The sequence below is a fragment of the Bemisia tabaci genome, chromosome 8 (genome assembly GCF_918797505.1).
Source record: "Bemisia tabaci chromosome 8, PGI_BMITA_v3".
Classification (NCBI taxonomy): Eukaryota; Metazoa; Arthropoda; class Insecta; order Hemiptera; family Aleyrodidae; genus Bemisia; species Bemisia tabaci.
The window spans coordinates 43,007,528-43,032,137 of NC_092800.1; the positions used below are offsets into that span (position 1 = coordinate 43,007,528).

The 24,610-nt window shown below is 43.1% G+C and overlaps 1 protein-coding gene across 1 annotated transcript in view; it reads right to left on the reverse strand.

Annotated features, from left to right (window-relative positions):
- LOC109030280 (Talin_middle and talin-RS domain-containing protein rhea) overlaps positions 1-11,546 on the reverse strand; it is a 94,246-nt gene extending 82,700 nt beyond the window's left edge. Inside the window, 1 exon segment of the mRNA XM_019041174.2 lies at positions 11,367-11,546. The gene's annotated coding sequence lies outside the window, so the exon portion shown is untranslated.
- Between the last annotated feature and the right edge of the window lie 13,064 nt (positions 11,547-24,610).

The window sequence follows — 24,610 nt, forward strand, 5'->3', positions numbered from 1 at the left end:
TGACCTCGGCAAAAGCTCGAAGTTGCGACCGGCAGCGGCGGCGTTGGCCGGGAGTGAACAAAGTTGCTCGATCGATCAGGAAAGTTTTCCGCGCTCACGCATGACTAGGTTATGCAATCCGAATGCATGGTTTTATGTTTTCATCGACGCAGCACCGCCTTCTCTCATGCAACAGAGTATCCACGATACCGCATAAATCATCGCTCTTTGGTCCGTCTCCAGTTCAGTACGAGTGAATAACTGTTGCTCCGACATTTCAGTTGCTCCGACATTCAGTCGCTCAAAAAGGGTATTTTAATCAAATGATTTCATAATTGGTATGATTAAAGGTAGGATGAATCTTAAAGTTTCTATCAAAAATAAAGAAAAAAACTGGGTTTCTCTGAAATCAACTTCAAAGCTCAAAAAAAGCTTTCAAAGTTAAGATCGTAATGGCGGGGATATCCCACTCTACCCTGAGAGTCCACCTCCATATAAAGACAATCTTCCGATGCAAAGTTTGTGTACACGGCAACCCTGTCAGTGTATTTACTCCCTATCTTTGCATAAAGAGTTTGTCTTGATATAGAGGTGGACTCTAAGGGTGGCGTAGGATATCCCCTCCATTATGGCCTCAACTTTGAGAGCTTTTTATTGAACTTTGAGGTTGATTTCAGAGAAAACCAGTGGAACCATCGTGTTACTCGCAAAATTTTACGTGGGAATCAGTGGTTGAATTGCACATTCCTGACACATGCAGGAGCTACATTATCATCAGACGAAAAATAGTGATAATCTTCGCACTTAACTAGTAGCTCACCCGATGAAGCATCTTAAATTGTTACAGCGGCGTCTGAAAAAAAATTGCCTCTGATCACTAAATAACGCCTCTGTGTGACATAACCGCAATGGCGTCTACATACGTAGGGGCTAGGATAGTTCCGTCCATTCCTACATCGAAAGCCACGTGCGAGATCTGAATATCCCGTCCCCGACGTGGCCGGTACGGGGAACCGGTGCCTCGGTGTGTGGGGCGCGGCGCACAGCGGATCGAGTCAATCAAGGAGGTCGGACATATAATTTTTGACTAAAACTGCGAATTTTGATGTTGAATTCGTCACATTTTTAACTTCAAGGGGTGCTTCTTGAAGAAAATTTCACGAGGAAACCGATGAAACCACTCTTACACGGAGAAAAAAACTTCGTGCATGGGACCCGAAGTTGAGATCATATGGATCTCTGAAGTTTTCTGATCACGCATCCGAAAACTTGAAGTCCAGCTGCCGAAGTTCAGGTCAGACATCGAGGCACCTCGGTATGTACTGGAGTACTTCAGATGTGTGACCCGAACCCTTCGGTATATATCGAAGTACTTCAGATGTCTGACCCGAACTTCGGCAGCTGGACCTCAAGTTTTTAGATACGTGATCCGAAAACTTCAGAGATCCATATGACCTCAATTTCGATTCACACGCACGAAGTTTTTCTCTCCGTGTAAAACCCCAAAGTTTTGTATGAACAAAGTTGTAAGCTTTTAAAGTTTCCAGATTTTGTCCGACCTCTCCCATCGACTGGATTCACTGTGCGGCGGTGCGTGTGGGTGGACCGGGACGAGGGCGCGGGGCAGGGTGGAATGCCGCGGAAAGTGAAACGGATCGGGGCACGGCCGAGGCGGACGGAGGAAGCGTCGCGTCGCTTTGGCCGCGGTTTGACCGACTGCTCGGACGAGGACGTGGGACGTGGGCGCCGGCGTCGCGCGGCACCACCCGAGCTTTGTTGAGCCACCCGGCCACGCGAGCACATGATCCGGCCTCCTTTGACTCATCCTGGGTCGTGGCCCTCTCGTTCGTTTCCGGGCAGGCAGAGGATCTCAAGATTTTGGAGGAAAAAATTGGATGGACTTTTCGGGTTTTCCCTCAGTAGCTGAGAAAGAGAAGAGAAAATCGGACAAATACAATGAAGAACACCGTCCTTTGACAAGGTAGATTTACACAGGTATGGACAAGTTGAAAATTTCCCATGAGCCTCAGTACGTGTCACATGACTACGTGACGTAGGTTAAAAGGCCCGTTTTTTAATTAAATTACAATCAAATTAACATTCAAACGTTTGTGCGTTTAAACGTTAAAATTAATATCGCATTATCAAAATTGTGCAAAAAATCACACAAAATTTTGACGAACGATAAACCGAACATAATAAATCAAAATAATCAAAACATACAAAATGGCGGAAGTTAAGGGGCCGTTGGAGAGCCAATCAGAGGCCAGTTGTTTAGTTCTGTCCATACCTGTGTAAATCTACCTTGGTCCTTTGATAGTTTCTCGTGTTGCGTTCAGGAAATTACTGGCCTTGCCAAAAGGCGAATAATAATTAAACACGGATTTTATTTTCAGTTGACGCCAAAAAACTCTTTGCCGTGATGCATTATTTCTGATTGTCACAACAGAACCAAATCAGTAGAACAAGCATACTTTCGTTGTCACGCCGCAAAACTTACTTGGCGTAAAAGGTCGCTTCCTTGAGCGTAACACAAATCAATTAATAGGGCTGTCTAGAGACATCACTCTTGATCGAAATCGTTTACAAGTTACTCCGGTTTCTGGACCTCGACTCACTTACGATGTCCAACTGTTAAAACTCAAAAACGACGGAAACCCGAAAAATAAAACAAAAAGATCGAAAGAGGAAAAGCGAGTACGGAAACTTGGTTGATGTTTTCCGACACACCGACAGCATCCGCGGTGTTTATCAATATTTTGAAGCGATTTTTCAGCCAAGTGGATGCGCCTTGGATGAGAGGCTCGGTTGTGGAAAATCGCGAAGCTGAACTTTGAAACGGAGATGAGTCATCGGAACGTTGCACGAGGATGACGTCACGATTGGGTTCCCCACACCGAGCGGATGACGGATGCGGAACTGCAGCAATTCGCGAATCGCGCCGGAAACCGCGCGTCGATGCCAAAATCAGCGAACGCAATCCACGGTGAAATTCCCCAACTGAATGTATAGATATCGCAATGGGTCAATCCAAGATAACCGTTGTTGGCCACTCGGCGATGTCATCATAAGTGCATGACTGATTGTTAGAATACATATCAAAAATATGTTAAGAATTTGAAGATGACAAGAATCTTAAAATCTTGAAAGGACGACATAGAATATGATCATGGCGTGTTGAATTCTCGAGAATGAAGTAAGGAATGCAACAATAAGTATCCGAGAATTCGTTTCGAATTTTCGAAATTCGGCTCACTTTTTCCAACATTTCAAATTAGGATTGAACTGATTCCATGCGTTTCATGGCATACTGAGTTCATTGCTGAGCTTTTAAATAAAGTCACCAAATTTTATTTCACACAGTTTCAGGAAAGTCTGCAATCCCGGGATCCAACCGGTGCTGTACCGTACCCAATTATTAAGGTGACTCCACTGAAAACAAAAACTCCGGCCGTCGCGAAGCCGTAATTGATTCAGTGAGTTCGAAAACACACCAACTCGGTAACTCGAAAATGCACAACTTTCATTGAAGACGGGCAATTTTTAAAATGGTCATTGAAGTTAGTGGATTTGTTCCAACTTGGACCTTTAAAATGTCCGTAAGTGCTTGTCTTTCGGCACCAAAAATCTGTTTCTTGGACAAATTTCTTCATCTACTGTGCAGTTTTGTCAGTTTTGTGTGTGTCTTGATGATTTTAATTTTTCCAAGTTGGTGTGTTTGGGTTTTCACTGATTCAATTACGGCCTATATAGACATACCGTTCGCGCTCCGGGCTCAGAGGCCGAAAGTTCCGGGCGTTTCACCGATAGCAATCAACGCTGCGGCTCCAGCACCGGAACTTTCTGCCTCTGAGCCCGAAATGGACGGTACGTCTATATAGCCCGTAAATTTTTTCTCAGTGTACCCGATTACGGTGACTCGCGGGAGACCCGACAACGGCGCCTGGATACGAGGAACCGATTGAGGAAACGTTAAGATAAAATAATGGAGCTAAGATAAGGGATAAGGAAGAGGCAGGCCTCGGGAATAGAACCGGGATCGGATCCGACGGGGGCGTGGGCGAGGGAGGGGGAAGGGGGGCACGATCTCCGTCAATATGATGGGAATATCGATTCCAGGCTCGTCAAGCTCGGAGCAGATGACTGTTCCGCGGTTCCTTGCACCGGTTATGATGGTGCGCTTTGCATTAGCCGAATGTGAACCGGGGACGATGACGACGGGACGATGGGTCTCACCGGATGAGCCACCTATTAGCCGCCGTGTCGTCGAACGTCGAGCCTCCAACGTATACTCCTAATGGGCTCGAGATTAACACACCGTGACACCTAATATTACGCGATGTTTCCTTGCCCGAGTTTCGTCGAGAGTGCTAGTGAACAAAATTAAACTCTCCTCAAGAAATTGATGATATTATACTTAAAGTTTTAAATTGAGCACCAGGGATCATTCTACACGGAAAAAAAAAAAAAAAAAAAAAAAAAAAAAAAAAAAAAAACACACACACACACATTGGATCTAGAGTCCAGACTCTTGAAAACATTGACAAGAAAAAGGACTCTTGATTCAATCAGATTTAAGCTTAACTCAAAGGAAAATCCGCTCAAAATTAGAGGCTTGGTTCTCGATTTAAGCTTAAATCTGATTGAATCAAGAGTATTTTTTCTTGTCGATGTTTTTAAGAGTCTGGACTCTAGATCCAATGCGTTTTTTTCCAGTGCAGGGATCATTCTATTAGACATCTAATTGCCTCTTTTTTTTGTGGAAATTTCCAAGTCCGAAAATAAATTATACTTTCACGGTTCGTTTTAAAAAATTTTAATTTTTCAGAAGATCACCCGCGATTTTTTTCCGGCCGCGTACTGCCCGGGAAACTTTCGTAACTCGCAGTAACAGCTTTTTTCTGAATTCAATATTTCTCGCCGTTTCCCAGAGTTTTCGAGGTTTCCGAACTCGAACTTCCGGATTCCTCTCTGAAAATACAATGGTTTTGGGGAAAAGCATGTGTTCAAAGCGCCATTTTAAATGATTATCTCTTTAGATATGGAAAAAATAATCAAATTTAGAAAATTTGGAGGAGGTATAGAGCTGCAGGTCCATTGTTGAATCGTTATCGAATGACCCTGATCGATAGATATAATGGAGGCGTTGCATAAGTTAGGCATTTGCAATTAAACTATTGATTCTTATGTAATAGTTCGCGAGAAACACGATGGTGCCACTGGTTTTCTCTGAAATCATCTCCCAAGATCAAAAAAAGCTCTAAAGTTGAGACCAAAATGGAGGGCATATCCCACGCTATCCTGAGAGTCCACCTCTACATCAAGACATAACTCTCCATGCAAAGATAGGAGCAAATACATTGACAGGGCTGCCACTTTATTTGGGGACTCAAAACTGAAAACACGGCATCACTGCTAATGTATTTGCTCCCTATCTTTGCATGGAGAGTTTGTCTTGATGTAGAGATGGACTCTCAGGGTAGCGTGGGATATCCCCTCCATTTTGGCCTCAACTTGAGATCTTTTTTTGAACTTGTGAGTTGATTTCAGAGAAAACCAGTGGCTCCATCGAGTTTCTCGCGAACTTTCACATGAGAATCAACAGTCAAATCGCAAATTGCTCACACATGCAACATCTCCATTACCAAAATAGGGACATATCGATCGAGTTCATTCGATAACGATTCAAGAATCGACCCGCCGGAGAATCACAGTTGTATTGTCGACGAGACACCTTCGGCAACCGCGTTCCGATCCCAAGAAATCACACAAATTTCGGCTGCAACCTTGACGACTGCGCAATCGAGCACTCTAACCTCACTTTTCCAAAACAGATCGGTGTTTCGGCGACGGATCCGTTTTTTGTTTACGGTCGACGGCAGTGTGCCCCCCCCCCCCCCGGGCGGGGAGGGGGGAGGGGGGCGGAGCGGCGGAAGCGGGGGCATTCCAGGACCGCCGCGGCGGACGGCATTTCAGCACGGACTGGATGTTTCGAGTCCAAAAAAGGGCGAACTTGAACGCCCAACATGGTAAAGTTCATTTATCTTGTTTACATTGCCTCCAACTCTACTCGACTCCGACCGGCCGACGGACGCGGATGACGCGATGGACAGGCCGCCACGGAGGAAGCTCGCCGAAAGCTCGTCGCACAGTGGCTCCGGTCTGTAGGAGAGGTCGGACGAAATTCGGAAATTTTAAACGCTTATAACTCCGTTTATACCAAATTTTTAGGTTCTAAAAGCGGTTCCACTGGTTTTCTCGTGAAATTTTATCCGCAAACACTCCTTGAAAGTTCACACGTGACGAAATAAACACCAAAATTTGCAGTTTTGGTCGGAAGTTTCATGTCCGATCTCTCTAACTGACTCGATCCACTGTGCGTCGAACCACGTTGCCGTCGCCAGGCTAACGCTACGTCATGAAAAAGGAAAATAAACGTTGTGATCGAACAGGATGTCTATCTATTGGCATTTTATTTTGGATTTTCCTGATATTTTCCTGTTCGTTCTTGATTTTTAGAGCGAAATTTCCTTATTTTTTCGCGAATGAATTGTCTTCCGTTTGATTTTACAAACCGACATAATATTTGATAAATTGCATGAGTCAAATTTGTCACCTCTTCCAGCCACGAACTGCATGAAGTTGAAAAATGCTTGACGCACTCTGCATTACTAAGGAAAAACGCTGCATGAACATTCGAGAGTTGCCAAATTTCCTTCGATAAAATGTTTATTTTTGAGGGATGTTATGAATATTCTTCCGAGAAATTTTCAAGAACTTCATGTAAAATTGCGAACAAAATTATCTGAAAAATTAAAATATTTACAAATTTCCCCAAAATCTTTTGATTTACCGACGGGAATTTGGCAACGCCTGAAGGTTCATACGGCGTTTTTCCTTAGCACGGCAGATTACTTCAAAGGCGGATCCAGACACCTTAAACGGAGGGGCGGAAGGGGTTTCCTTGGGCCTCCCCCGGAAATTTGTTGAATTTTTGGAGTATCTAATATGCATTTTTAGTAAATTTCGTCATGAATAATTACCAACAAGCGTCTTTCATTCTTCTTTCCTCCATTCCTTTCTTCTTTCACTTGTTCCTCCTCCTTTACATCGGGCGAACGGAGGATAATATGCCCCCTACGCCGCCCCCTCCCCTGGATCCGCCTAAATTTCCTAATCTACGACCAATTTTTCTGATCTTTTCTTGATGATAAGGAATTTATTGATATTTCCCGGTTTCTCTTGTTTTAATTTTTTAAATGACACCCTGTCGATGGGTCACAAAATCTAGTCCCAGTGTCAAAAATCTCAGCTCAAAATCCACTGAAGCAACCCATAGACTTTTCTTCATTTTTCCTATTTTTTTCTCCACTACATAAACGCGATAGACCCCGACTTCATATCAACTTGGCAACGTCGAATCGGGTCCATGCATATGATTTTAGGTCACGAATTTCACGTTCCGCGCGCGGCGACGCGGCGCACGGGACTCGAAAAATTTCAAGCGGAATGCCCCCCGATTCCGCGCGCGCGGTCCATATCGATTGGGTCTCCAAGTTGCGCTTTCCTCCGGTGCCCCCCCCCCCCCTTCCCTCGATTCCTTTTTCGGGAGAAGGACCGCGGGCGGAATTTCACGGCTGTGGGGGGGAGGGGGGCGGCCCTCTCCCTCCTCTCCGTCACTTTCACTTCTTTTTCGGCGGATGTCACGTGCGTGCAGAACGCGGCGCCTCGGACGACGACTGACATAGATGACGTGCATCTGGAACCGATGACGCCCGCGGTGCTCCCCCCCCCCCCCCCTGCATCGACGAAGACGTCGAAGGCCTCTGCGTACGTCGCGTCGTAGGAGTTGCGTTTAATGGTGACTTGCACGCTAATTGGCAGAGGCGGATACAGCAATTTGGCAACACAGGATTCCCTCCATTTAAACCTATGCTAAATAATCGATTCTTGCCGGAGCACAAGAATCGATACATTTCTATAGGTTTAAATGGAGAAAAGACAATGTTGCCAATTTGCTGGATCCGCCAATGCTAATTGGTGGCTTCTTTGGGCAATTTTTCACTTCTTGCGGCTTGACACAGGAAGAGGATAAAGCCTTAAAAAGTAGTGAGGTGACAATCCCATTCTAGAGACCCGACAATACGAACTGTTTTTCGGATCATCTAAAATCGGCAATGCTCCAGGTACAAAATTTAAAACACTTCGGAACGGATTTTCTTTGAATTCGTATTTTTTTTAAATTTTTTATTCCGAACAGAACAAGTGTTTAATACATTGAAAAAACTACTTGAATTGTTAAAATTCGTCAGAATTTATCAGGGGCATCATCAGTAAGCTAAATCTTACAGTGTGAAGGGATTGTCTGAAGAGGGCAAAACATTCTACAGCGGGGGGGAGGGGGCGTGGACCTTCACAAGATATCCAAAAGTTCCTTGAGAAAGGCAGATTTGAAAAAAAATCCGAGTGGATGCCCTTTTCCCCTCGCCAACCCTGGAACTTAATCAGGATGTTTTTTTTCCCCTTTGCATGAACTGACCTTTTTTCCTTTCTGGATTTAAAAATTACCGTTGGGTCGATTTTTCTTTTTAAAAAAAAGCCTTCGTTTAAATTTCAGAGAAGTCGAGGTAAAGAGATACGGGTTTTTTGCCGTGAGGCCTGTCCTCTCCGCGCCAGACGCAGAAGTTCGGAAGTGAGGCGTAGTATCCGCGAGTACAGACAATAAGCAAATCCAACAAAGCGCCACAGCATAAATCATTCGGTGCGCTGACGGGTCCGAACGCCGGCGCCAGATGATCACCATCACCCGCGCAGCGAGCGCGGAACTCGGAAGGGCCGAATTTAAGCTCAATCCATTAGCGCCACCACCGCGCCGCACAGTGGATCCAGTCAATTAAGAGAGGTTGCACATGAAATATTTGACTAAAACAGCAAATTTCTATGTTGATTTCGTCACATTTTAAATTTTAAGGGGCACTGGAAATAAAAACACATTGGAACTAGAGTCCAGACTCTTGAAAACATTGACAAGAAAAAATACTCTTCATTCAAGCAGATTTAGGCTTAAATCAAAAGGAAATCCGCTCAAATTAAGAGGCTGGGTTCTTGATTTAAGCTTAAATCTCATTGAATCAAGAGTATTTTTTCTTGTCGATGTTTTTAAGAGTCTGGACTCTAGATCCAATGTGTTTTTTTCCAGTGGGTGCTACGAGGGGGAAATTTTACGAGGAAATTAATGGAACCACTTAGGAACCTCAAAATGTTGTATAAATGGAGTTATAAGTGTTTAAGTTTCCAAATTTTGTCCAACCTCTCCTACTGACTCGATCCACTGTGCGCCAACGAGGACACGGGACGCGCGAATCCATTGACTCAAAATTCGCGACACTTCTTCAAGGGTCCGGTCATAGTCAAATCCAACGCAAGATTGACTGCCGCGATGTATCAATTTAACTTTAGTTTTGAGAATATAACTACTTCGGTCGACAAATTAAGAATAAGCAAGATATTTTCAAAAAACGGAACTAAAGGCTATTCTCGGAAAGGCTTTCATGGAGGCACACCATGTGGATGTTCTAGAGCTGAATGTTACTTTATTTCATTATAACAATACCCAGGGTTGTCACTGAATTTAGGTGATGAAATTTCCTGATATTTCCCGTCACATTTTGGTTAGCCTGACAATTCAAGATATGCCAGATGATTAAATTGAAATAATTTGAAAGAGTTTCCACGCAAAATCTGTTGTTGGAAACATCAAACCCATTCTAGAAAGCAAATATGGGTGACTCCACAATTTATCCTTGACACTGTCGTCATTTTCCCTGACATTTCTCGGACAGGGTGTCTAGTAGAACAGGCTGGCCAAAAATCAGTACTTCTACAGTACATTCCCAAAAATTCAGTACCCCCTAAACAGAAAAAGTCAAGCCTTTTTCAGTACCGCCATGGGACGAAATTCGGAACATTTCAATTTGAATTTCTCGCTCAAATTGCGACAAAAATGAAAAAAATTCCGGACCTTCTTGCGGAAATTCCGCACTTTTTCAGTACTTCCAGACAGCCCTTAAAAAATCAGTACTATTTCCGGACTGTAGACACCCTGCCGATATTTTCTGACTGGGACAACCTTGTAAATGGCATTACTACGAAAAAATAAAAAATAAAATTCAAATGCAAAATCTCGACGGATCAATTAAGGAGGAGGCACAACATGTAGATGTTCTAGAGCTGAACATAACATTTTTTCATTTAAACAATACCATAAATTAATTCGCGACATCGCGAGCGGAGATACATGTTTCTTTGAAAGCCAAGTAGATACGTCGTAATCGCGAAGAAAAAACCAGACCGTGGGCAAAACGCTCTGAAACTGGCGCGAGTGGGAGGGGAGCGGACATCTGGTACTCCGGACGACGATAGCATGCACCGACTCAACATGCGGCCGAACATGTGGTCGAAAAACCAAGATGTTCCGTTCGAACATCATTCACACTCGGAAAAATCCTCACTTAACACTAAGTGCACAAGAAAAACAGTCGATTTTAAAAATATTTCCGGTTGAATCGGTCAAAATTTGTGATAATTAAGCGAAATAGAACTTTAAGGTCAAATCTTGGGAACTTTACGTTGATTCAAATCAAGATGATCACGAAGATGTTTCGTTCAAACATCATACACACTCGGAAAAATCCTCACTCAACACTGAGTGCACAAGAAAAACAGTCGATTTTAAACATATTTCCGGTTGAACCAAGTCAAAATGTATGATATTTATGCAAAAAAGAACCTGAAGGTTAAATCTTGAGAACTTGGGGGAACAAATCAAAAACAACTATGAAACAGATGTGTCTCCCGCGAATGGTTTCTTTTTCGTAATAGGTACAGCGTCCAATCTATTCGGTTCGATTGAAAATCCACTAAAATTCATCACTGACGAATTTTCCCGTTACTTTCCCAGTACACAAAATGGAGAATTTGCACACATAAAGTTTATTGCTTCATCTAAGAGTGCTTAATGAGCTGAGTTCGCAGTATTTTTCATAATTTTTTTCTGACATGGGAAATTGAGAAAAACTGATTTAAAAAAGAGAAAACGTGCCGCCTTATGACGTCATCTGGCGGCTTTTTCAATTTAAACACATGTATTTTAGCAGATTAGGTTACTTTATCATATTTTCTCCAATAATTGTCCAATTTAGAAACCAAGGATAACCTCGTACTCAGTTTCCTAGCAGTATCATTTTAAAGATGAAATTCACAAAATTCAAGACACCTGCAAATTCTCTATTCCGCTCATTGCTAGCTCAGGGTGATATTTTTTTTCTTCTATTTTAATTTCCTCTTCTACATAAGAAAGTCGTGCGAGAGCAACCAAACCAACAAACCTTAGATTCGAAGAAGGGGGTTAGTTAAATCCAAATCCTCACATTAGCGCACAACACAGAAGGCTAAAGCCGAAGCCACCAAATTTACAGCCCACATCGATCCGCACTTTTTCACTAACACCTGTCGCGATTGGGGGTCGGGGCAGCACTCGGGGTTTCGAAGGGGGGTGGGGGTGGGAAATTCGAGGGGGTCGCGAGTTACGGAGGGGGGTCGCGGGGGGGTCGGGCGGTTGCGGACAGCGACTTTGCGCGGCGGTTGATCGTGAGCGACTGTCGGCTATGAATGGGGCCTCGCCGACGCGGCGCGCGCGCGACGTCCGCGCTCTAACGGAGATAAATTGAGGTTAACTCGCCGCTCGGTGAGCGCGAGGGCGTAACTGGTCGTCGAGAAGGGCCCTCTCGTCCGTAAGGCTCCGTGCTTCGGGGGGCTCACGGGGGGATGGAGTTGGGGGTTTCGACGGCGGACGCTGAAGGCTACGGCCGATTCGGGCTTAGCGTACGGAACGCCATACGGTCCGCGCCGTCCGCTGCCGACCGACAAATTTACGCCTTCGCACGCGGAAAAAATTACAAAAATCCGTCCAGGTGAAAACAGGGATCTAATGGAGATGTTGCATGTGTGAGGAGTTTGCGATTTGACTGATGATTCGTGTATAAAAGTTCGTGAGAAACACGATGGTGCCACTGGTTTTCTCTGAAATCAACTCCCAAGCTCAAAAAAAGCTCTCAAGTTGAGGCCAAAATGGAGGGGATATCCCACCCTACCCTGAGAGTCCACCTCCACATCAAAACGAACTCTCCATGCAAAGATAGGGAGCGAATACATTAGCAGTGATGCCGTGTTTTCAGTTTTGGAGTCCCCAAATAAAGTGGCAGCCCTGTCAATGTATTTGCTCCCTATCTTTGCATGGAGAGTTTGTTTTGGTGTAAAGGTGGACTCTCAGGAAAGTGTGGGATATCATCTCCATTTTGGCCTCACTTTGAGAGCTTTTTTTCAGCTTGGGAGTTGATTTCAGAGGAAACCAGGGGCACCATCGTGTTTCTCGCGAATGTTCACAAAAGAAACAACAGTCAAATCGCAAATTCCTCACACATGCAACATCTCCATTGGGCACTTTCTCACAAAAGTTGGCGGTCATTTCTGCCTAAAATCCAATTTCCCGCCGGGAAACTTAGATAGAAAGATACTAAACAACATCACTTAACTTTGAACATACGGACTGCACTTGGCAAAAGGGAACCAACTCGATTACTTGACAAAAACCAAAATCTCATTTAACACAGCAAGACTAGTTTTACGCACAATCCTCTTTTTGTCAAGATTTTATTCAAGAGAGATCGTTACAGAGATAATGATGATTGAATCAATAGAAATAATGATGATTGGTTCAATCAATATGATTGGATTAACGATAGTGACTACCGTTTGAGGGGCTTGGAGGACACGGCGCATGGGTGCACTTTTTGGAAAAATTGAGTTATTCTTGGCAGTCTGAAATTATATTCTACGAAAAATTCACGACTAAAATCCAACTTTAAAGCATGAAAAAGTGAGTGAAACTTCTTTTCTGCCATAAGGCTCCATGTAATTTTGAAACTTGAAAACGTATTTCTTGAAATAGAAAAACTGCACTTATGTGCCTTGTCTTTCAAGCCTTTCATATACTCTTTGGAGATGATAATATCTGTTATTTTAAATAAGGCCATTTGACCCGCCGATGGCTTTTTAGGAACAGAACGGTGGGCATGTTCAGCTTTCACCTGTGTTCGAGTGAACATTCAGCTGTTTTAATGCAATTATTATGTGCTCTGTAGCATTTAGAGTTAAGCATCATCACTGGAAAAAAAAAAAAAAAAAAAAAAAAAAAAAAAAAACACATTGGATCTAGAGTCCAGACTCTTAAAAACATTGACAAGAAAAAGGACTCTTGATTCAAGCAGATTTAAGCTTAAATCAAAAGGAAATCCGCTCAAATTAAGAGGCTTGGTTCTTGATTTACGCTTAAATCTGATTGAAGTAAGAGTATTTTTTCTTGTCGATGTTTTTAAGAGTCTGGACTCTAGATCCAATGTGTTTTTTTTCCAGTGATGGCTTCTGCACACTGCTCTGATCTAGTACGGCAGCACGGAAAGTCATAAGTGCGAATGGACCACTAGACAAGTACGAATTTCAGCATTCTGATACATGCTTCTTAACCAAAATTTCAATTAGAACACGATGCGCACAACGAAAATTACCGAAATCAACTCCTTACGAAGATATTTAATGATTCTTGATGCGTGAATTCAAACCACCCGCTCATGAAAACTCAATTCTCTACGTGACTCACATCGCGCACTAAACGTCTATCATCACAGTCACTGCGATATAAAAATCTGGCAACCTCAATCTTGACGCTTCGGCTCAGCTACAGCTGAAGTTTGAACCACACATGGTGGGGAATGTACATTGCTCGATTGAGAAGATTGCTGAAACCGTTGTAGTGCGCAATTTGACTCACGTAGAGCTTTGAGTTTCTTGTGAGCGGGTAGTTCAAATTCCTCGTAACCAATGTGAAATAAAAACGTTAATGTCTTCGTTAGGAGTTGGTTTCAGTAATTTTCGTTGCGCGAATCGTGTTCTGCGTGAAATTTTGATAAAGAAACATGTATCAGATTGCTTTAATTCGAACCTTGTCTAGTGGTCCATTTTGAGGCTTGCTCCTTCTCTGGATTCATTCCGCCAAATCACGCGGAGTTCACTTTTTTCTCCGTGCAGCGCAGAATAATTCCGATCTATGGGCCGAGACATTTTAAGCTCGCCTTAGATCGTCTTCTCAGGCGACCTCGCAATTTCAGCAATCGGAGACAAACCGCGGCCGCCGACTCGACGGAAAACCCCTCGATTTCCGGAGGGATGAACGGATTTCGACGCCAAATTCGGCAACGCTGCGTCAGACTGGGCTCCCGAATCGTACAGGTGTACACGATGAGGGGGCGTCTTCGTCTCTTTTTCCCCCGAGATCGGGCCGCTCCGAAACTTGAAAGTTGGAATTGTAGCCAGAATCTATTTTCGTGGTCTGACACACCGACCGACCGCCGCTCGCGCCCGCCGTGCAGTGGAACGAGCTAGTGACAGAGGTCGGACAAGAAATTTTTCAGGGTGTCTGTATTTTTTAACTTCGAAAAATCCTGATATTTTCCTAATTTTTCCCGATATTTTATAAAAAATTCCTGATTTTGTCATTTTGAAAGTTCCTGATATTTTCCTGATTTTTCTCGACTCCTGGCACGGTAGGCAAAAGGCAGTAAGACTTTCTCCGCTGAGGAGATTCGCATAAGAAAAATTCCTGATAAAACGTCCGATTTTTCCGATTTTCCTGATTTTTTCCTGGTCGGCCTAAATTCTTGATATTTTCCGGGTTTTCCAGTTTTTCCTGATGCTAGACACCCTGTTTTTGGCTAAAATCTCAAATTTTGATGTTTATTTCGTCATAAATTCAATTTCAAGGGGTCTTTCTAAAAGAAAATTTCTCAGAAAAAACCCATGGGACCACTCTTAAACTTTTTTGTTTATTATTTTCGAGAATATAAGCTTTCAAAGTTTTAGAAGGTGTCTACTAAAAGAGGCAGGCCAAAAATCGGTGCTTTTCAGTACATTCTCAAGAAATTCAGTATCTCCTCGCAGAGTAATTCAGTACTTTAGAGTGCATCCAATTGAAGAATTTCGAAAAATTTAAATTTCCCGTTCAAACTGCGACAAAAATGAAATAAAATGATAAAAATTCTGAGCCTCCTAAAGGAATTTCCGTACTTTTTCAATATTTCTGGACCACCCTTGAAAAATCATTACTACTTTTGGACTTTCCTCGTTCAAACTGCGACAAAAATGACAAAAAAATGGGGCAAATTTCGGACCTTCTTGGGGAATTTCCGCACTTTTTCAATATTTCTGAACCAGCCTTCAAAAATCATTACTATTTCCGGACTTTCTGCAAATTCCGGACTTGTATACACCCCGTTTTCAGATTTTGTCCGACTTCTCCCATTGGCTTGGTCCAGTGTGCGGCAGCAGACGATTCCGACCAACGCCCGCCGCGCGCCTGCAGCCTCCACCGCGGACCAGAAAATTAGTAAATACCCCGCCATTGGAAACGAAAATAAAAGAAATGAGGGAAATGGGCAGGCGAAATGCCCTAGGGACCGTGGGCTTTAAAGTGTTGAAGTCAATTTCGGGATCAACATTAATCGTCACAGAACGAGGACTGATGCGTCATGTGTTCTGGGAATAAGTTTGGCCAACCGGACTCAGTTTGACAAACTGGAAGAGGAAACTCCTCGACACAACATTACGATTGGTGAAAATCAAGAAAATTCTGGATTTCCTTCGGTTTTTTTCCTGAAATTTCAGTATATATTTTGCACTGATACAAAACGTACAAAAATTCGTCACTAAGACTCTGTAGGCAATTTTTAAATTTTGCTTGCCATGAAAACGCTGAGGGGCCCGTGTTTTCACAAGTATTTCTAAATTTCTCGAGAAGTGTTTGATGCAACTATTTACACGCTTGAGTAATGCGCGGTTGCAGCCTGGTAAAATGAAGGCGATATTAGTCGTTAAGATCTACAATATACGTGAGACATTTCCTACATGCCGCTTTCTAATCACTGGAAAAAAAACACATTGAATCTAGAGTCTAGACTCTTAAAAACATCGACGAGAAAAAGTACTCTTGATTCAATCAGAATCTAGCTTAAATCAAGAACCAAGCCTCTTAATTTAAGCGGATTACGTTTTGATTCAAGCAAAAATCCGATTGAATCGAGAGTATTTTTTCTTGTCAATTTTTTCAAGGGTCTGGACTCTAGATCCAATGTGTTTTTTATCCAGTGATTTTTATAGAAACAGGGACATTTTTTCACTGAAAAAGCAGTTCTATACGTCTCGTTGGGAAGATAAATTCTACTGAAAAAGAAGAAAAAAAACTTTTCATATTTTCTGACGAGAGGGATTTCGGGAGACTCTTACCACTCCCACTGTCTGAAACATGTTGTTTTTTATGCCCAACTCCATCTCTTTCGCGCGTCATCGGAACTCCTATGCTTTCGTGTTGCGTTGACATTTTAATACAAGTCGAATATCCGCGTGGTTATTCTCTGACAGGGTCAGAGGTCGCCGTAAATTCGACTTATATTTCGACAGAGCACCACGATTTTCTGCGGTAGTTAACCTTGGAGGAGGTTCGACGTCACGGTAAAACGCCACGCGACAAACGTTGAAGAAAGTCTACAAAGTCGAAAATAATCGATATTGCAAGAAAAAACAGGGTGCCAACTAAAACTTATAGCAGGATTTTCCTGATTTTTCCTGAAATTTTGGACGAGATTCCTTATTTTTGCGCGAATAAATTGGCACACGTTTGATTTAAAAAAATATACATACGTGATGAAATTAATGACATTTTTGAAAATTGCTTGAGGCACTTAGAATTTCCTAATCCATGACCGATTTTCCTGATACTTTCCTGATACCATCAAATTTCCGGATGTTTTCCGGATTTTCCGATTTCTACAGACGGTAGACACCCTGCAGTGCTCACATTTCCTGGAACTAGTGCCGAATTCCGGAACTTTTGAGATTTTCCTGAATTTTTCCCGGAACTTCTGAAATTCCCGAAATGTTCCGGATCTTTTGCATTTCTCGGAACTTTCGAAAAAATCTTACAAAAATCCCGGAACTTTTCACGGTCATGGAGTGGGAAAAATTGGAACAAAAAAGTTTCGAATTCCGGAACTTTTGACGGACATGGAATGAGAGCACTGACACCCTGAAAAAGATTGTGCGGTCCGACTTAACATAACGCGCGTAATTTGAAGATGGCTTCGGCAAGTGTCGCACAATAAGCTCTGAGACTGACCGATTTCACTGCGATTTGAAAGTTACGACTTGCGAAAGTCTCGAAACCAAAAAGGCTTAAGCCCTTTTCTTGGTTGCTCATAGTGGAAGGAGGTGGGCAATAAGTCGTCATGAGCTTTGTGACAGAGAAAAGAATGTTGATAAGGAAACCCTCTTCCGAACTGCGTCCGGTGCCCGGAAAAAGGGAGCAAAGCGAAGAATAACACCGAAGGCACTCCCGGAATTGATATTCCAGCTTTCAGTTTCCAAAACGGCTCAACTCCTTTTTTACGCAAGTTCTGTTGGGCGTGGAGCTAAACGGAGGGCAGAATTCATCTCAGAGTGAACTTACGCGTTTTTGTGAAGGCAGAGACGATTCGGTCCATTCTTTCTTTTCGGAAGCTCTTCCCGAAGGGTCGGTCCCGGAAGCGACAGGATACAAACGACCAGGGAGAAGGGACCCTCGCATGATAAAAGGGGCAAATATTATTGCATCAACATTAGGGGTCGTTCAAGTATTACGTAACCCACTTTAGGGGGGGGGGGTCGAGCCAGCGTTACGGTGCGTTACAAGGGGGACGGGGGGCCAAACCCAGCGTTACGTTACAAATCCGAGCCGGGGGGGGGGGGGGGTTTAAAAAAAAGGGCAGAAAATAAAAAATCCCGCATGATTGTAAGCAAATTAAAAATTTTGTCTTCTTGGACATTCTTCTCCTTTTTTTATTGAAGGAAAATCAACGTTGAAAGCACACGTTGCGTTTTGCCTCAGCACAGCAAAGTTGTTTGACTAGATAACATTAAAAAAAAAAAAAAAAAAAAAAAAAAAAAAAAAAAATCTACGATAGTATATTTGGTTGTAATGATATTTGGGAATAATTCAAGTTCGACAAAAGCCCAACTAGGAGGATGCCGAGCTTTTGCGAAAAAACACTTTTTATGCGGTTTTAACCTCGGTTTCATGGTTTGGCTCAACTGATTCCTCTAATTTTTCCTTACTGCCAGGAAATTTCAATTTCCCGGATTGAAACAGAGCACTCGAAAAACAAGATCCATTTTGCGCGAATGAATTTTCGATGGCGTTATTCCTCCGGAGCGCCTTCATTTTTAAAATCGCAATTTGTCATTTGGCAAGTGGAACGAGAACGGAAAACCCATCGGGCGCACAGCGAAACACAGGGACAAAATCAACAATATCCCGAGTGAACGAACGATTCGGAACTTTATGAATACATTGTAGAAGACAGGGAGGATATTGAGCCGTGCTCTCCGTTTGACAGAAGTTAATTTCTTTTCCTCCCCGGGCGGGGGGGGGGGGGGGGGGGCGTGTCGCTTATTTGATTTCCCTATTAAACGGAGCGGGAGAGAGGAATCCTGACAAAGTTTTCTCGCAGAAATTCCTGGAAAGTAGATCGGCTCCAGGTGTACGAACGTAACTCCTCGGTTTCGAATCAATAAGCGCTTTCTGGCGGTGGTTTACGCCCTTCTTCCGCGCGCGACTTCCACCCGAGGTCAGGTCAGGAAGGTGCACTTCGATGGCGTGCCGCGCTTTAAGATATATCGATTGATATGCCACTTAAACCTATGGAAAATTAGCCATAGGGTGTTCGCAACGAAGACCTTATGGCCTGGTTACACGCTCAAATTTCCGTCAAATTCCGATCAAAATGATGACCAAGATGGCGGTCGAGAGTTATCTAGATCGATGAGTAAAAATAATGCCGCAATCAGACGCTGAATTTAGCAGCTGAATGTGGAAGTCAACAGTCATCGCCCAACGGTTGAAATTTAGCAAATTCGAGTTATTTTCATCCAGATGTGTATCAAATCTACTCGAATAGTTCAGACAAATTCAAAATTGGTCCGATGGTTGCTGAGAATCGTTGCTGAATTTTACGCGTCACGCGCACAATTCAGGCATCGGGCCGATGACTTCCACATTCAAGCCACATTCAGCTCCCACATTCAGCGTGTGATTGCGGTGTAATTAAACAGCGTGTTGATTGAAATATGCATGAAATAAGCAAGGTTGTGTGGAAATCAGATGAAGGATGAGCCCCACAGCTCCATCATCTACCATCAAATTTTTGCAGGCTGCAGAAATTTGATGGTAGATAGTGCACACCAGTCACCATTTGATCGGAAATTGATGGAAATTTGAGCGTGTAACCAGCACATTAGACAGAGTGTCCAGAAATTTTCAAAAAACCCGACTTTTCCCTGATTTCTCTGACAAGAATGACCAAAAAACCGGAAAACACTTTAAAATTCCCTGACATTTCCCCGATAAAAAGGGAAAGCTCCTAATTTTTCGCCACGTTTGAACTTATTAGATATAAGTAAGAATTTTTTTCATGTTTTAGGAATGTAATGTAATGAATGGAGAAAAATATATGACGCCTAAACTTATGCGAGATATTTTTGCCTCATTTTTAAAATTCAAAAGACATCAACAGAAATGCTGATAGAAATACTTGGAGCAATTTTTGCAAGAGTGGAATTCTTGAAACATTTTCCGAAAAATTCGTGTTTTTTGATTTCCCTGATGTTTCCCCGGCACGAAAATCGCTTGCAAAATAAATTCCTTAACATGCCGAATTTTTGCGGATTCCCTGACGTTTTCCCTGATTTCTCAGACGTTTTCCAGTTTTTCCGGTCGCTAGACACCGTAGTAGAGTATAGACAGAAGGTCAACTTCCATTTCAGGGAGGATTATAGGAGAACGATGGAATAAAAATCTTCGAAATCTGACATGTAACAGAATGTCGAGAGAAACGAGGGAAAAGAAAGTAAAAATTGAACGTCAGCACTGCTTTTAATTAAATGGCACCTGAAACCAAGCATGAAAACTGCTGCGCATGACGCAAAAATGCGGTTGTACGATGGGCAACTAATATCCATCTCTTTCTTTGTTTTCCTTGCTGAATGTCGATAATGCAGCACCTCATCTCTTTGTGATGCCATGATGCACAATTCGCAAGAGGGAACAGACGCGTTACCGGAATGCCAGCTTCACTGCGCTCTCTGGCGGAAATTCTCTGACTCGACAAGATCTGACATTACGGGTGGCTTTGGAAAAGTATGATGGGTCTGTAGCGAAGCTTTGCAAGGGCAAAATTAGGAGTAGGTTCTGTGGAGAGAGAGAGCGCAAGGTAAATTCAAACATTCTCTCCTAACTTCACGATCTCCGTAAAAATGTGAGCTTTTTTGAGCTTTCCGCTTCAAGAAGTATACTACAGCGAGACATAATTTGAAACAGGCGAGTCAGATAGATTTCATAACTCCCCACAAAACTGAGACCGACTGCCCGTACTAAACACAGCTCCTTAAATAAAAAAACAAACAACAGGAAATCCATCTGCTTTTTAAGCTGAATTTGATAAGTACGGCAAAAGCCTCCTCTTACTCTTCTCAAATGACGCTCTTGAAGGCGTGTTTGCAAAATGAAATTTCATTATGCTGAAAAGTGACATTTTAGTAATTTTTGGGGGACGGTGTATGCAACTAGCAACAATTGTAGATTGTTCTGAAAAGTTTCCGAGAATTTACGTAAACGATCTCAAATAAAAGTATCGAAAATTTCGACGCGATGTTTTCGTTCGTTCTACCTTCTTTTTATGTAACGGAAACAAAATTAAATATCATCTGAGTTTCTGAATCGTTACAATGAGGATACATACTTCCCCCTTAATTACGGTAAAAACTTGAGCAGAAAGTCAAAAATGATGTCTCGCAGTCCAACAGCATTTCTATACATTCTTGTAGGCGCTAATATGCGTTTCAGGCTAACTGACAGACCGCACTGCGTTTGGCGCAATGCGAGAAGTATCCATGCAGTCTTGAAGGCGCTGATATGGGCTGCACGGTGTCCGCACTGTTTGGCGCAATGCGTGAGGTATTCCTACAGTCTCGCAGGCGCTAATATACGTTTAACGCCGGCTGCACTGTCAGGCGCAATTATTCGAACTCCCTTTACAATAATCGCGGCATCGAATAATAGAACTTAAAAGGCCCATGTTGTATTTTGACGCCGCATAAGCATTTCGAAGTTGCCTCGTTCTCCCGATTAAATATTTTTTGTTGATTTTTATGAGAAACCACGAAATTTGAGTAATGATCTTCTTTTTCCAAATTTCCAATAATACGATTTCACTGTTTCTAAGCGTTTCACGGCATATGGAGTCCATTAAAGGATTTAAAAAAAAAATCATGAAATTTTACGAAATTATATATTATGAAATTTGATAAATATAAAGTTTCATGGAACTTTGCATCCCTGCGCGGGAGTATTGCCAGAACACACGACGAAAAAATGGTTCACGACCTCTCCTTAACGGAACCTTATAGGCCCAAAAAGTCTAATTTTCGAGACGAGATTCTGCCTTTCACACACTCCTTCCCCAAATTTCCGTAGCAGTACCTTAACGGAACCTTATAGGCCCAAAAAGTCTAATTTTTGAGACGAGATTCTGCCTTTCACACACTCCTTCCCCAAATTTCCGTAGCAGTACCTTAACGGAACCTCATAGGCCCAAAAAGTCTAATTTTTGAGACCAGGTTCTGCCTTCCACACACTCCTTCCCCAATTTTCCGTAGGAGTGCCTTAACGGAAACTTATAGGCCCAAAAAGTCTAATTTTCAAGATCAGATTCTGCCTTCCACACACTCCTTCCCCAATTTTCCGTAGGAGCACACCCCCATACTTCCTTCAATGGACCTACAATGACCATCCATGGAACATGACACTGCACACCTTTCGCACAATGCCCCCATAATGGAAACCCCTTTAAAACCACCGTGTCTTTTGTAAGAGTCATCACGGGCGCATTAGCGACTGCGAGATCCGCGAGCGGGGGGGGGGGGGGAGCGGAAAGTCGTCAGGGTTGGTGGAAAAATGTCACGGCGAGGGGGTGGGACGGGGGGGGGGCGAGTTTGTAGCGAGATTGTTTGTCGGTGTTAAGTAGCGCGAAAGAATGGAGCTCGGGGCGGTTGATGGGCTCCGGTTGCTCCGGTATCGATACATCGAATGATCTGCCATTTAAACCTATGGAAAAGGATCGACAAAAAGGGTGTTCGCGGCAAACACGTTAATAATCGATTCTTTACCATAGCTTTAAATGGAGGAATATCGATAATCGATCATTCGCGCCCCGAGTCCCGGCCCCGGAAAAGTCGGGCCGATCGTCGCTCGTCGCGCTCAAAGCCCCCGTCCGCGTCGGCCAGTCATTACTGACAGCCTCCCCGCTCCGCGACGTTGCCGGATTGGCGTTTACTCGACATGGGGTAGAATGGGGGAAAGGTTGATTGTCATCGCGAACCGGCAACAGCGCCGGCTCAGCATCCCCGTAACAGAGCAGGGACCTCAAACTGTGACTGACTTCATCGAGCAGGGACGGTGATGCCTTGTCTATCCCGCTGACGAAGGAACGCGTGGATACCGTGCAACCCTGCGTTGGAGTAGGGGGCACAAAGTGCGGAACCGCGGGTCCGGGAAATCCTTGCAAAATTACGATCGCTTTTAGGATTTTTTTTTTTACCACCTGCATTTCTCCGAATTTATATAGAAAGGTTTAAAAAAAAAATTAGGATTCTCCTAAAATTCCGGAAAAATGTACAATTTTTTCAATTTATTTTAGCAAGTTTTCCAATTTAACATTCCTAGCGTCTCTATTCCAAATGCATCGTTTTCATTTTTAAATATTTCTAGTTTACTGGAAAATCCGATTGAGAATCCTTCTGCAGGGCAAAAGTGCAGTGTACTAACCGAAAAAAGTATCCATATTTGGTCCACGTATGCTTCGCATTCTTCGCAAAGTAGCGCGCTAAAAAAAATCGTTTTATCTTCATCAAGGAAAGAATCTCTACAAACAGCACAACTCGAGTACTAATATTCTGGATTTCTGCAAAATTTCCTTTGAGTTCATCGTTCAAGTTTAAACTATTTTGATTGGTTCTTACGCAAAAATTTGGTAGAGAAACACCTTATGATGCGCTTTAGATTTTACCCCATGAAAGGCCTCAGGCCTCATTGATAGATAACTACATATACATAAATTCGTTATTACGGTGCTAATTTATTAAATTGAAAATAATTTTGCTGTGCCGACTCCCTGAAGGGCGTTGGAAGGAAAGGGGACCTCGGCGGCTAGGAGTCGCAGAGCGCCAAAGACCGCCATGAAAGCGACTTTTATTTAAGAATCCTCCTAGGGATCCCCTTGCTTATGTGGCCTGAGATATTATCCCGCGCCAGTTTGAGAAATATTCGAAATGAAGCCACAGTGACGAGCTTCAAATTTAATTATGAGGAGCCCATCGCGAACATCCATTCCGTAAGTTATTAAATATTTACGTAGAGGAGCACAGGGACTTGTCGCGGGCAAATGACACGAACTCCACTCGCGGCTCTTAATGATTTCAGGCCGCATCTCGGCTGCGCGCGAAGCCGGGGCATTTTTGGAATGCATAAGAGGGGTATATCGCAACATGGGAGCAATTAAGCACGTAACGCTCCGGCGTTATCTGACGTTTGTCCGTCTGGGATATGAGTAACGTACCGCGTCACCAAGACGTGACGTCACGCGTTCCATGCCGATAATCCCCCTTTCCTTTCGCTCCCGGATGAGACATGTGTCGCGAAGTCCATTCCTGTTTCATACAGGGGATATATAAATCGTTTGATACCGAAAAAAAAAAAAACTTTTAAACCGATTAAATGCATGAGGAAGAAAAAAAGATGAAAGAAGTTAGATCGGGGCGGAGATAGCACGATAAGAAAAGTCTGGCTCCGGAATAGAGTTAGTACTCGAATATCGAATTCTCTTGTTTTATCATGATTTTCCTGATTTTTCCTCGCCTTTGTCCATTTCAACAATTCGTTTTCACCGATGGATCTCTCCATATACTTTTTGTCTTCTTTGTCTATCGCTTTGTCTGCCAATTTCAACGATCAGCCCACAGAACATCCAGCGGGCTGATCGTTGAAATTGATAAGACAAAGCTATAGACAAAGGAGACATAAGGAGCATAAAGCGACTCTGTAGGTTGAAATTGATGGTTCTTATAGACTAAAAGGTAAACGTTAGACTAAATATAGGGTCTCTGGTGGGTTGCCGTTAGTTAGTCTGTTTATTTACATATACTTTGTCCATTGCAACCAACAGCTTCCACGAATAGGATCCCTCCATTGTCTGTTATGTCTATAGCTTTGTCTAGCATTATTAGCAATCAGCCCGCAGGGTCTGGGAGGTAGTAGGGAGGGTTTAGGGATGATTACGGTGAATCCCCGAAAAAAAAACAGAAATAATTAATTAGTTGCAACTTGGGAAATGTGACTGGCTCACTCGGCTTGACGGGTGCATCGTTCGCCGTGGCC